General features: G+C 47.7%; 1 protein-coding gene across 1 annotated transcript in view; it reads left to right on the top strand.

Moving 5' to 3' along the window:
• The first annotated feature begins 234 nt into the window (after window positions 1-234).
• The window catches only part of LOC144152777 (potassium voltage-gated channel protein Shaw-like), a 246,572-nt gene continuing 235,612 nt past the window's right edge, over window positions 235-11,194 (top strand). The window contains 1 exon segment of the mRNA XM_077684222.1: window positions 235-512. The gene's annotated coding sequence lies outside the window, so the exon portion shown is untranslated.

Below are 11,194 nucleotides of genomic sequence, written 5' to 3'. Positions count from 1 at the left end.
CTCCCGCTCAAGGACCCACAGACAGCGCGTAGAGAAGGACACCTTGGGCGGTGGTGGTCCGGCGTCGGGAGTCGCGTCCCGTGCCGTCGTCAGTGGAGGCCGCGGGTCGGCACCGAGGGTCCCGCGGTGGCCGCGCGAGCGCGCGTCAATCGCGCGCTCTCCTCGCGCGCGCGCTCCTCCAGCAGCGGCCGCGTTGCTGCGGCGGGGGGGAGCCATTTTAGAGCGGCCGCCCAGACCGCTCCGGGCGCCGACGACGAGGCCGCGCACCTCATCGCCGGCGTTAACCGCGGCGAGTGCCGCCGCCGCCGCCGCTGCGCCCCCGCGCACCCGAGGCGGCAGCGCAGGCAGCAGCACCGCCGAACCGCGAGACGATCGAGAAGAAGGCAAGTCGGCCGGCTCGCCAAAGACCCCGCGCGGCTCACGGACCCGTGCGTTGGGCGCCCCGTGTGGATGTCAGTGGGTCCGCGCCAGCGCGCGCTCTACTGCAAATGGATACCGGCTCCGACAATCAGGTGAGTAGGGAACGTCCGGGTCCTCCTTACGACTGCCACCTCTGCCACCACTTCCGTATTCGCGAAACGTTCGAGTCGCTTCCTCCTTGCGGAAAGCAATTCGTTTATTCATACGGTCCGCCCACAAGAACAGCTGAATTGTACATTCCCCCAAGAAGATAGCTGTGGTCCCAAGGAAGGGCTCCTGGACGGTCCCGGTCGCTAACCACTCCGCAATCCCTGTCCAGCGGAGCGGGACGTGCCTGCGCTGTTCGGGTCGCAGTGCAGCTTGAATGCGGAATGGGGCGTGCGAGAGCAACGCCGGTGTCCAGGTTAGGAAGCCACGCACCAGGCACGCACGCGAGCAGTTTTGAAAAAGCGCCGTTGCGAGAATCGATCGTGCAGCCCCGGCTCGCCTGCTGGTGGCTGTGGTACCGCCGAGTAGGCACGGACGAGCGGCGACGCTGCGGCCGCGACCGACGATGACGACAACGCAAAAAATGATAAGGAGAAAGAGCGAGAACGGTGATCGGAGGGAAGGAGCGGGGAGTGGGTGTGAGACGTCCCCTGTAATTATAACCGCGGCTCTTTTGTGCGGAAGCCGCAGACCACCACCTTCAGTAGCCGGGGGAGTGGTCACGGATGACACCCTACCGGAAACGCCACTGCGGAACCGTCTGCTTGGCAGGGGGACACGGTGAAACCTTGATGGACTGTGATTACCTTCTTCTTTTAACTCTCTGATACCTGCAACTTGAAGGGAGGAAAGTTGGTTTTGCTGTAGGACTCGAATGTACGACAAGGAAGCACCCGTAACCTGCAAAATTATTTTCATGTAGTTCAGTTATGCATCAGAAATTTTTAATTCTAAATCGGTTTTAAGTGCCGAAGTTGGGCTATCCCTTGACTTTCAACGCACCTAACGGCAAGGCTGCCAAATGTTTAGGATCACCTAATGATTTTCAACGTTCGCCGGGTTTAGTTCCTAAGCTTAACACTCAGCGAACCGGTGGAAAGTTAGGACGTGCGCAACTATGAAAATACTGTAAGGTCCAAAACCTTTGGCCGTTTATAAACAACTTATCTGCCAGATAGCTGTATTTTTTTTTGTTCTTTAGTTGGATGATAATGCAGGGCTTTCCGAGGAACTAGCCCGAAAATTTCTCCCTTCAATGCGAATATCAATACGTGGAACATAAATGTATGCAGATTTAATCGCGATAAACATTGCAAGATGCATAGTTACATTTACCTTGGTGAGGCAGCGCCAAAGTCAACTACGCAAACGCCAGAACGCAAATAAGTGCACCAGGTAATATGGCCATTCCGACACTTTTGGGATTATTTTTGTTTACCGGTACCGCGCGTCAAAGCACACTCTAAAAAAAAACATGTTTTAAGAACAAGGAATCCGCCGTTTAATTTTTCCGCTGAAACTACGAACATTATGCAATCCTTCCGTGCAGTAGTTTTCAGGTGAAGGCCACTGAGGAACTTGAGGAATTTGAGGAACTTCGAAGTTCCTCAAATTGAATGCTCCTCAAGGTGCTACGACTCTCTGAAGTTGACTATAATCGTCCTCATTGCCTCTTTTTAAAGCGAAGCTCTCTACGTCTCACTGACGACGTCTTCCGTTCGTGTCAAACGCAGCGCGGAAAAGCCTACTTTACACACTGGGTTTCACAAAACGATGATGATGATAAGCGAGGGCACATAAATCGCCTCAAGAAAAAAAACGATTCCAGTCATCAAAATTGAACCACGGTTCCTGGCGTTACGAAGCCGACGCCTATCCGATTGTGCCATTCCGACACCGTCGAAACAGTTTGGATTGCGGACTTTGACTTTGACTCAGGTTGCACGGGAACAAGCTTCGCGTTTTAACCACCTTTCTCTTACGAAAGGAGAGTTGATTTTTTTTTCACCATGGGCAAGGTAGTGTAAGACTCTCATCCGCAAGGCACGTCCAACTCTAGTAACTCCCTATCCGCGGAAATCTGCAACTTACTCCGGTCCCAACAGCTGTAGGCTTAACCTTGTAGGACCAAGCTGAGTACGTGCTCGGATTTGTAAGAGCGCTGGCAAATCAGATCCCGCCTAAAATAGCGCGAGAATAGGTGGACACGTTTTGTACCCCTGCCATAATATTTTTATAATTTGGTGTTTTCTTAATTCAGCACTATTTTCTTTTTCGAGCGTTTGCTCACCGGTGCCGAGATGCTAGCTCTCGTACCGGCTGTGTCCATTGTTTGACGAGCTCTAATATTTGACGATCTGTAACGCAAGTAAGCAGAACGCGTCCGAGCTTGCCTGCTTGAGGTTGGAGATACGAAATTGTTTTGTTCTTCAGCTCAAACTAGATGGCGTCAAATCTGAAAGATCGGCTACCCTTTCTTTATTAACCGGGATTTGCGGCATGCAACAATGTCTTTCGTGGGGTAAATTGTTCTTACGACGAGCTTCAGTCTCTTCAGCCCGTTTGAGGGCTAGAACAAGTTAATAATTACTCTGAGAAACATGCCTTCTCTATAGCGATCAGTTCAGTTACGAAAAAAACAGCCAAGTCCCGAGAATGTCATATATTTAGTATAAACAATTAAACAAAAAATTGATTTGAATTTGAATTAAATTGAATTGAAGTTTATTTTCTGAATACAGAAAAACGGAGGGAAGGTAAAAGGTGGCTAACCTGACAGAGGACTTTCCTACGAGCACAGTTGACACGCAGGTACCTTTTAATACAAACAAACCAAATATGGCAATTAATTCGCAAAGCAGAACATATCAAGAAAATGTTTGCAAGGAAATTGATTTACATACAGACACACTCTTATCAAAGCAAAAAGGACACCTCTGTGTACTGAAAATAAAGGCACATATCACGACGTCATTTTAATTATTAAATCATGGTGGATTACCGCCGTTCCTTAGAGGGGCCATAAAGACAAAATACGAATTTGGATCCTTAGAAAGAATGTTTTGTCCTGGTAACAATGATACCAATTTTATTCTGAGCTTCCAACATATAATGAAGGTATTAAAGAAAGCATGTAAAGCGCCGGCGACTTCTTAGCCATTCTCCAGAAACTTTTCTATGACGTCACAGCATCCAGTTCCAGTGATTGGCGGCCGCCTAACGTACAGTTAACACACTGAAAATTATGCTTTGGTGCTGGCCCATATGACGTCATTCCTGCCCATACCACGTCACTGTAGCGGGAAATTTGAAAGTTGTTTAGTACTTTTTGCATTTTTTTTTTCTGTTAAAAAGCGTCTTTCGTGGCTGAAATAGAGCTGAGTGAGGTACTGAAACCTATGTGTTTCAAATTAAACAAAGTTGCATTTTGTCTTCATGGCCCCTTTAAATTAGAAATTTAAGCGCAGCTTTAATTCACGCTTCCAAAAGTTAATAAGCGTGTTTCAAAGCCTATGCCAAGAGTAATTCGCAAGGAACGTTCAGGTAGACGTTTTAAAGCACCTCAGCCACACAAGGTTTATAAGTCATGGCGAACGATAGAGCTCAAGATTAATGTAGACCGCCCGAGATTCTCTGAGAATGCTCGCCATTTGTGCAGCTTGTACCATGTAGCGTGACGCTAAGCCTAATAATAAATTAGATTCGCGCAGGATACGGGACGAGGAGGAGAAATGCGCAGGTGGATTGCGTACTTCGCACAAAATGGGATTACTAACCATTTCCCCTTCCACCCCAATACCCGCTCTGACTACCGTGAAAAAAGCACTGCCCATGATGCTGACACAAGCTTCGTAGTTCTACATACCTAGCTATAAACTGACACATACAGGGCGTAAATTTGGGTCAGTTCGAATACGTCTAAAAAGCACGGCACACAAGAAGTGCGGAACGAGTAAGAAAACGACTAAATACGCGCTCGTGACATCTGTTCCTTACTCGCTGTATAGCTTTTTTTTTGTCCAGTGAAAGATTATAAGTACAGGCAGCAAGAGAACTATAGGGGCGGGTATGTGATGGGTACATTTGGGAGCAAATAATGGGTTTCTCTGGTTCAAAAGCGCTTGCTTAGCAATTACGCATCGCCATCATCAGCTTCTTTTCAGCCGTGTCATGATTATCAGAATATTCCGCAATATTACGCATATTTTCTTTTACCCGCAAGCGTACGTGCGTGGCCTGTGAATGGCCGAGACAGCACACCAAGCCGCTATGGGGCCCAGCGCGTGAGGAGAAAGTTTGTGGCCCGCCGCAGCACGTGCAGAGAACAGGCGCGAAAGACGAGAATGCCGTTCCCCTGGGCTTTCCGTCTTTTCCCGTTTATAGCTCACTTGCCCACATATTTATGCGTAGTAGAGCGAGGGGGCGACGCGGGTATCCAATGGCCAGACGACAGGCCTAATGTCACCTTTCGAGGTCTAATATCGTCCACCGATATCCGCAGGTCGAAGTACACTATTAATCTGGATCCACACAAGATCCGCTTAGTAGCTGGACTTAGTAGCTGGACCTACTATAGCTTGGCTTAATAGCTGGACTTGTACCTATGTATTTGGAACAATGTTCAACACACCCGGAAGAAATGACTGGAACAGTGCACCACATATCTTTGTAGGATGATTTACGTGGGTCGGCATTTCAAAAAGGAGTAGACGATAAGTGTAACTTTGCTTGGCGTGTCATCAGACTCAACTTGGAGGTTACCGTACCTTAAGGCCCTAACATTAAACGTTAGGCCTGGATGGCATTCATTTGGTCACTCGAGTGCCTTGTTGTAATTGTAAACCATGGAATCGCCTCAGCGTGTATGTGGGGTGATCTTATGAGAGGCCCCTGGCGTCTCTTGCAGAGTTTATTATATCAAATTATTGATAGGTTGAAGTTTTGAGACTCTAAACAAACAATAATAATACATTAGTCGCTTGTAAATAGTGAAGTATGAATTGCATTATGCCGAGAGTTTCGTTGAACTGGACTATAGACGGTCTACCAACAGTGAATCCATACTAAACAATCGATAGCGCCATCAACAGTGTTGATATTACCGATGGTTCGACTGTTAACCGACTATTCTTAGTGTCAACAGTACTATCGATAGTTTTGCTATTCTAGATGGGCCTGGTAGAGTGAACAGAGGGAAGCGAGACTCGTTTTTAGTTGTTTGCATGTGTCGAGAAAAAAACGCCATTACAGGGAAGCTCTGAACCAGTGAATTCGCACGTAGCGGCAAAATGCATTCGCCTACGGCCGTGCAATCAAGTTGGTGTGATCTTTATTTATAGACAACAACGCATAAAGTGTGGCGCAGCCTCAAAAAAGAAACGTATAGCAAATTTCAGCATATGCTCTTGTTCAGATCGATATCCCATTAGCTGTGTTCACCAAGGCGCTGTAAGTTTCGGGAACCGTATGGTGCTTATATCACTTCCCTTGTTTAATCGTTGCGTTGCCCTGATAAGCTAAGGCGGGACATGTACGTTTCCACGAAACTTCACGTAATGCGCTAAGTTTTGTTAGTGAGGGATTTGAAAGCTTTTCAGGTGGACACAAAATAAATGTGAATTGAAGACACCCAGAAGCAATTTACCATGCACTGGGTAAAAAGAACATCATGAACGCTTTACGCAATATGTCGTACAAATTTCGAATCGAAAAGGGAAGCGGGACCATAGAAAAGAAACCTCATGCATAATAAAGCATTCCGGAAACTGCCAGGCCACCTCCTCGCGAATGCGTCAAAATTATTCCTCCGAAAGAACTGCATTCAGTTTTCCCAGGGCAACAAAAGAAACCTGCCAGCGGGTAAAAATTGTTAATCCTCTGAATTCCGCATGTCAAAACCCTCTTCAAAAGCAGTACGCTTGGAATTTGTTCGCTAAGTGACAGGTTGAAAACTTATTTCTTGTAAGGAACTAAACTTTATTAGGGTTTTGAAAAAAAAAATTTGATTAAATCTTAGCAAGCCGATATCGTTCCAAAAAGCGCACCTTAAAGCGCATCCAAACTTGTTTTGTGTGAACCGATTTCCTGGTGTTCGTTTCAATCCACTCACCAGCCGAGCTATATACTGTCCCCCCAGCACAGTTTCGCAAAAGAAAGAGGACAGGCTTGAAGTTGCGTGACGGATGCCAGCCGTTCTTCTGTTTGACAGGCCTCTGGTATTATGATTAACGGGCTGTTTGGCAATGCAGAGGGATACACGGCGATGGGTTTGGGTCGGAAACATTGCGTGTCCGACTGACTGGTTTATATTCAAGCAGAAGAAAATGGAGGGGAGTTTGGAGAGATGTTTATTTACCGGCGAAACCAGACGCCTTGACACATCCATTACCGTAGAGTACCAGGCCCTGGCAAAAGGAACTATCGGCGCGATCATTGTTAAACGCAGTAGTCCTTCTTGGGTTCCCTAAAGGCAAAAATGTCGGCCTATCAGTCTGTCTGTCACAGGAATAAGCCACCCGGAGAAAAAAAAAACAGTTGAAAGAATGCTTAAACACGACGAATATATATGCAGGAATTTTTTCGAATTGCGGGAAGTGGTGTCATGTCTCATACCCGTCAACATTATTCAATGCAGAGACAACCTATAGGACGTCTTTGAGGCCTAATATAAGCACATAACCGAAAGTAACAGCGTTTCTGAGTTAAAAATACACGTTGGGTTGGTTTTTACGATAGCAAATGAAAAGAAAACAAAGCGTTAAAAACGATGTTGAAAAGTTGCCACTAAACCAAAGATGTCGGCCCGGCCTGTTCTTGCACTACAGAAAAATATGGCCCCAGCGGATGGCGCGCGAGTAGTGAGAACGCGGGAAAATTCAAATGAATTGATCACAATAGACCCTATGCAAAATGCGCCCCGCCATCTCACGTCGACTCCGGTAACTAGGTCCGCCATTTTGGTGCGGTCGTTTGAAACCGAAACCAATTAGCAAAACATAAAAGGCGGGCAGTGACTGCTCTTGGTCATGGACTACAATGCCGGAGCATTGCTTCGTGCCGCAGTGCACGCAATGCGGAAATACCGGTCCAAATGGAGAAAAGGTACGTGAAGTTCTACGCTTTTAAACGAACTTTCTGGCGCGAACTATGCCGGCGCGAGCAACCTTTGTGACACGCAGGGCGCGGTGCGCTGGGAGCGAATATTTGTCGTTGGTTCGCTAAGCGCGGGATTCCGTAGTCGCTGTCAGGATCAAAAACACAGCTGCGTTGGAGTTCTGTGGTCCAGCCTTTGTATTCTAAATGAACCCTGAGCATGCGCCACCTAATCATGCGACTGACAGCGGCGCTCAATCGGGAAAACAGTACCATACGTTGCCAAAATTAGGCTGTTTCTTTACTCGTCCCTGTGGCTCTGCGCTCGCTTCATTTAATTGTTAAGCGGTACCGCTTAGCACCTACACGAGCATTTACATTACCTAGGGCTGTAAACAAACTGTTTTTGCCGCACTACGCCGTCACGGCGCGGTTGAAAATTTCCTCTGTGGCGGGCGCGCACTGTGTGGGAGTGTGTTGTTGGTTTCTTTTGCATTTAGCCGCGTTCGTTGCAGAAGTGGCGTACACTGTTTTATGATGATCTAACGGTAAAAAATTCGAGCTTTTGCACTTGGTTCCCGATTTGCCGGGCTGGAAGGTTCGTTGTTACGTCAAGTTAACTTGGTGCCCATTGTCATTTCAGTCACGATGTATTTACTGTCGAATATTATCGACTAAAATACACACTCACTTCTCTAGTTTGTCACATGCTGCATGCATGCCTCCAACGTAATGATAGTGGCCATTGATGTAGGTAGCTGAGACAGTTTTCAAGTTTTATTTAAAAAAAAAAAGAAAAAAGAAAATGGCCAGAGTTGCATCAGGCCGCCCCGCATCACCTTGAGTGCTTTTGCATTTTTTGTATCCACAGTGAAAATCCCAGTAAATTAAACTACTTCGCTTATTTATAGCGCGTGCAGTATAGCAAACTGTGGATATAAATGGAACAAAGGGAAGCATTCGCGCACCCCTGCATGCCGCGGTCTAGTAAACACGACGTTGCCCAGCCTCTGCGTGCTCGCGAGATATCCACAGCGAAATGTGGCATGAATGCTTGCTGGTAGCTCATAGGTGACCCTTCCGGTGCCATGCCAGTCCTTGTTTCTGTCACTGTGGGGGGTGAGGCCAGCACAACTGGGGCAAAAAACCCATTCCCAAGGCTACCAAGTTTTCTACAGACGCATTGCCAAGGGAAGGGAGGGGCCATTTTCTCGCGGGCTTCTCCAGTCAATGTTTTGGACACTCGCTGGCTTGATGCCCTGCTGTCTCGGACGTCCCCACTGTTGTGGCAGCTCAGTGCACGCAAGCTCCGGTGGCGCCTCTTAAAACCTTCGGCTTGCAAAAGGGCGAGTAGGTGCACATCAGCCAGGATGTGACTCCATGCTCCACTGCAACCCGCCGGGCACTCGCACGCTGCCTCCACAATCGCCCCACTGTCCGTCTCAAAGGTGAGGCACACAACATAGGGCCGGCCAATTTTCTTCTGGGAGCGAAAGCAGCTGCTGAGCACGTGGATGACGCCCAACCTGCAAGAACAGAGAGAGTAACAGTAAATAACACTCAGGGAAGAACAGGACTAGTCCGCTACAGTTTATGGTAAATGGACAGAGCAGAAAGAAGTGGCCGCAAGGAACAGACTCAAAATGACCAGATTTTGTGTCTTGCTTAACACTGTTGCAAGGGCAATAATCTATACCTCAAACAGCAATGATGTCAAAATTGTTTGTCAAGTTCGAGCGTGCAAGTATCTCTGCATGCTTTGTTAATGCATTTTCAAGAGAAGGAAGTTTAACATTTAAAAACCTCACCGTGGGTGTTCGTCATAACTTAAGCAAGCAATAATATCATTATCTCGAACTCACTTTAAGAACCTTTCGAGATAAACACGTAAGCATTCGGGCTATACCGATGACCCATCGAATTAAAAAAAAAATCTTCTAGTTCAGTGAGTTCGAGCTAACGAGGTTTTACTATATTATCTATTCGTGAACACCAAAAACATGCGCTTTATAAACAAACACAACCACCCCACCAACAAAAAAGGAGAAGAAAGACACACAAACAGACTTTTGCGGCAGAACATGCGCAATAAATAATGAAAACACACAGAAAACGAAAAGAAAATTCAAGCCGTATGTGCGCTTTTGTAGTTGACTTCGCCGCAAAGCGCGATTGCTTTGCGGCAAACACGCGGGCGGACGCCCGTCACGGAAAACGGCCGCAACCTTTCTGTAAACATCTTCGCCAAAAATCATCCTATAAATTCGATGTACAGCATTTGAAAATACCTAATCCACCCACTCGCGGTACGGTCTGGCGATTGTCGCTTTCCTCTTTCAGGGTTACTGCGACAGGGTCACCGATACGCATTTGCATGGTAAACAACGGTGAACAATGTGCTATACAAATGCTCATACCGGTTAACTCACGTCAAGTAAAAAACAAAGAAGGATTGACTTACTGCGAGTCGCACGTGTTTGTCCGCACCGATGAAGGCGAGCAATGCGCCTCGGTAGCTAGGCGGCATGCCCTGCTCCGCTGCCGCTCGGATGGGTCATACCCCGAGTGGTATGAGTCTTCAGACACAGTCGGCAGCGCAGACAAGTCCTTCGTCCACAATCCGCAGTCGGGAGCCGGAAAACGCCGTCCAGTTTGAGCCATACCGCGTTACCGTCACCTACTCTTCCACAGTAAACAATACGAGACTTCCCGATCGGCGCCCGCACCAATATGGCCGACGGTCTCGTTTACATCAGTGTTGCTAGGTCACCAAGCAATTTCGCATAAGGTCTATTTCATTGCCTTCACCATGAGAGGTGTGAAATGGAAGGAACAAAAAATGGCGCAGCTCGCACTAGTGGTGCAAGGCTGGAGAAACAGCAGAGCTGGCGGCCCCTCTTCCTTCGTCGGAGACCCGGCTGTGGCACCGCAGTAGGGTTTCCGAACTTGCCGCTGAAAGTTCTCCATGACTGGCAGCCCCGGATCGTTTTGTCCGCAGGCTTTTACGCCTTTCCCAAAATGAACCGCAATAGTACGCGCGAGAACCCGCGGCAACCAGCTCGGCGTCTGTAACGCGAACTCGGCGTCTCTGCTCCGCTCTTCAGGCGCGAACGCACGATAACTGGCGAGGAGAACACCACGTTATGGATCACGCTACGAACGCTGTTGTTGTTGTTGGTAAACTTTACTGACACAAAAACAAAGAAAAATAAGCCCAAAGTCCGGGGTTCTGGAAGGAAAACAATTATCTATACAGACGGGAGAACCTGACGAACGTGAGCCACCAACGCTCGCCACCAGGCCACTCGGTCTGTTCCCTCCGGCGGCGCGAGCCAGTCTTGGAGAGAAGAGGGAGGAGGTGAAAGGGATTTAAGATGCCTGCTAACGCTAGATGTGGGAACTAAAAGCTTAAACAGCTCTACTGCTAGAAAGCCGAGGGCTAGGAAACGGAGGAAGTTTCCTTTCTCCGTTTTCCTTTCTCACGCTTAGGAGAGGGTTCTGCATTAAGAACATCGGGCGTAACTGTTGGGCAGTAACTTTAGCGACAAATTGCGAGTGTTTTTGTGACGTTCATTTGTAACTGTCATTTCGAATTGTTTGAATTACTGAGGGAAATACGTCCTATTTTTCTGTATGCGAGGTGGAACTTTCCCGTATACCAAATAAGGCGTTTTTGTTGAGGCTGAGCGTTCAG

Source organism: Haemaphysalis longicornis, unplaced genomic scaffold, assembly GCF_048455015.1.
Source record: "Haemaphysalis longicornis isolate Haplotype H1 unplaced genomic scaffold, Haemaphysalis longicornis Haplotype H1 scaffold_9, whole genome shotgun sequence".
Classification (NCBI taxonomy): domain Eukaryota; kingdom Metazoa; phylum Arthropoda; class Arachnida; order Ixodida; family Ixodidae; genus Haemaphysalis; species Haemaphysalis longicornis.
Note: the sequence above shows the minus strand (reverse complement) of the source record. Positions and strands in the feature narration are given on the sequence as shown.